Source organism: Pteropus alecto, unplaced genomic scaffold (assembly GCF_000325575.1).
Source record: "Pteropus alecto unplaced genomic scaffold, ASM32557v1 scaffold79, whole genome shotgun sequence".
Classification (NCBI taxonomy): Eukaryota; Metazoa; Chordata; class Mammalia; order Chiroptera; family Pteropodidae; genus Pteropus; species Pteropus alecto.
Window position 1 is genome coordinate 4,571,831 of NW_006494612.1, and position 3,135 is coordinate 4,574,965.

At 60.7% G+C, this 3,135-nt stretch overlaps 1 long non-coding RNA gene across 1 annotated transcript; it reads left to right on the plus strand.

Annotated features, from left to right (window-relative positions):
* Positions 1–618: 618 nt before the first annotated feature.
* On the plus strand, positions 619–2,750 carry LOC112474286. Its single transcript, XR_003044318.1, has 2 exons — positions 619–2,392; positions 2,523–2,750. It is a non-coding gene; the product is annotated as an uncharacterized LOC112474286 (long non-coding RNA).
* Positions 2,751–3,135: the final 385 nt, after the last annotated feature.

Sequence of the window (3,135 nt, forward strand, 5' to 3'; positions counted from 1 at the left end):
AGGAGACTTGCACACATGGACTGGGGGACATTTGCAACAAGGGCACAAACCATGCAAGGTAATGAGAGTCCACCTCGCAGCCAGGGTGTTGTGTGCCAGTATGTGAACGTGTGAAATCTGGCCTGGCACGGCCTCTAGGTCTAAGAGAAGCAGGTGGCTTTGTCCCCGGAATGTGAATGAGGGAGCCGAGCCCGGGCTTACGAAGGCAGTGTTCCGTGGCGGGAACACCTCGTCTACGTTGAGGCTTGGGCAGAGCGCGAAACTCGTAGTGAGGCTTCCGGGTCTGAGCCCCCGACTGCATTGGAAGCCCGCAGTGGGGACAGTCTCGCTGTCCCGGGAACAGCGCCCCGGGAAGCCGTTGAGCGGGCCCCGCCGCGTCCCCCAGCCAGCGCAGGCGGCCCCACGCGCCCGCCACTCTGCTGTGCAGCCAGCACTACATTCCATTTAAAAATAACACCCACGTGCGCTGGTAAACAAGCGCGCGCGGTTGTCGGTGGCGCGCGCCCAGAGCGAGCCTGTGGGGCGCGCGCTCCCGCCCTCCTCCCGCACGTGTGTGCCGGCTCCGCCCGCACCACCCCTGCGCGTCCCAGGCTCCTCCCCCTCGGCGGGCCGCGCACCGCCCCCGGGCCCAGAGCTCCGCGGCTCCAGGGCCCTAACGCCCCTTCATTGCCTGGCGCGCCCCGCAGAGTGCTCTCCAACTTTCCTACCCCAACGCTACCTCATCGCAGCGGAACCCATCGCCCCAGGTCTGCTCCTTCCCTCCCCTCCCCACCCCTGTCTTCTCACGTCCCCTTCCCATTTACTCTTCCTCTGTTGGCGCGCAAAGGATTGGCTTCTGCTTTCTCCTCTCCTCCCTCCCCTCCTTAGAATTTTACTCGATTGTTTATTATTTGCTGGGGGCGGAGGCGGGGGGCGGAGAGGGGTGTCTTGAGCCTGGAGACTCGTGGCCGCGGCCAGTCAGCGTGCCGCATGGCTTGACGAGTGAGCAGCGCAGCGAATGGCGACGGGGCGCCGAGCTCCCGGGTCACGCGCGTTTGGATACAATGACATCATCTGTTTGTACGCGTCGAACTAGCTTGGTGCAGGGGCGGAGCCGTGCGTCACTTGAGTGACGGGCCTTGCTCAAAGCCCGGAGCCTGGAATCCGCCGGGTGGGCGGACTTATGCCTACGCTGGGTTGGACCTTTTTGTGTATCGGGGTGTTGCTGAGCCCGCTCTAGACTCAAAGATACTTCCAGTGACTTGGAAGGATTTAAGAAATAAGATACTGATAAAAGTGGATAGAGTTTTGGTGTGCATGTCGCATGTAGGGTATTCTTAGTGCACAAATGAATGACTTGGGCACTGATCATTGGATAAAAGCTTGTAAAGATTTTTTTTCTAAACCTAAAGGAGTATCATTCTTTAAAAAGTCAAAAATGCGCAATTAGACGTTTGCTGTCATTTACAAATTAGAGTAAAATTATTTCCCATTCACAGTTGTTCAAAATCTGCTCTTGGGTTTAAGAATGGAATAATTTGCTTTTTCCAGAGTTAGTTACACTTCTCTCCTCGTCTGCCATCAAATCCCTGAAAAGTGAAACACGATTGCGGTCGAGTGTCCTGGGTAAGAGTGTAAACCGCTTGGTGCCTGATCAAATCTGAGGGCATCAGGTTATCGAAGTCCTGAAGGCACCAACATCTTGGCTTGTCAGTATTTCCACGCCGAGGCAACCCTTGCTATCTACGGTCAGCATTTTATCTCAGGTGTTACTTGGTGTCCAGTTCTAATGGGGAACCGGACACCAGGGCGGGCCCAGAGCCTGGCGGACACACGCGCTTGCCGGGGACCCCGAGTGCTACGAGACTATGCTCATGGAGAGTTTGAGGCTCTGCGCTCCCTCTCCTTCTCTTTGGCCAGTGCCGCGCTTTGTCGTGGTTGAGGCTCTTGGGAGGGAGGAGGAGAAGGGGAGGGACCGCTGCCGGAGCCCGCCGAGTCCCGGCCGGCGGCGCGCTCCCCCACACCCACGCCTGCAGCCCCGCGGAGCCGAGCCGCGCAGGCGCGCGCGCGCGAGTGCACGCAAACACATGCACACACACGGACACCAGCACACCCGGGCCCTCTGCCCAGCCCTCCCCCTGGGCGGGGACCCGCCCGCCGTCAGCTTAGGTTGAGGCACCCTGCGTGTGTCTATAACTTTGTGCTGCTGCCGCGGCCGCCCTGCTCGTGGAAGGGAGGAGGAGGAATGTGGAAGGCGGCAGCACGCAGGCTGACAGGCGGTTCTTCTGGAGGGCTGCGGCGGTGGCCGGAGCGCCTCTCTTTCGCTGAGGTTGCGCGCCCCCTCCTCGCCGTGCCCCGGGCCCGCGCGGGATTGTGCGTCCTCCCCCCTCGTCCCTGAAGGGAAGGAACCGAGGTAGGCGCCAGAGCTGTGCAGCGGGGCGGTCGCCTTCCCGGTGACTCCGGATCTGCTTCTGAGCTGGGCCAGGCGCTTCCCTTTTTCCTCCCCGTGACTCGGTGTGCGCGTCCTTCTTCTCTCCCGCTAGTGTTTTTAAAGGACTTGAGTGAAGGGGGGAAAACTGTCAAGATGGCAGCAGCGGGAGCAAGGAGGTGATGAACGTGCTAGTCCGGGTTTTCTGGCGGCCCGGGAGACTTGGTGATTCCCGACCTGTTGGAAGATTTATGTTCCTACTTGTCCCCTCCCCTTGTCCTTTACTGGGAAGGGGGTGGAGGGCACAACGTCTGTGAGAAAATAAACCGCACAAAATCCCAAAGTGGCCGTTCTTGCACGGCTCGACCGTTTGCGAACACCCGCGGAGCTGCCTGTCCCCCTTCCCGTCTTTTCTTTTTTCTGGAAGTGACAAGGGCTCGTCTGCACTCGGACCCACGTCCGCCCTCGCGGCCAGCGGGCGAAGAGGGGAGAAAGGAGCTGCCAGTTCGGTCTCTTCCGCTGGGAGTGGGGTAGCAGGGGAGCGCGGAGGCGGCAGGGCCAGGGACCCGTAGAAGAGCCGAAGGCGCCACAGACTTTGGCGGCGACGCCGCGGGAAGCACTTGAGCGGGCCCGAGCGAAACATAAACAAACGCACGCCCGCCCCGTCTCGGGCTCAGACCTCGGCTGGGCTGCGCCAGCTCCGGCCGCTGCCCGCTTTAAAGGCGCGG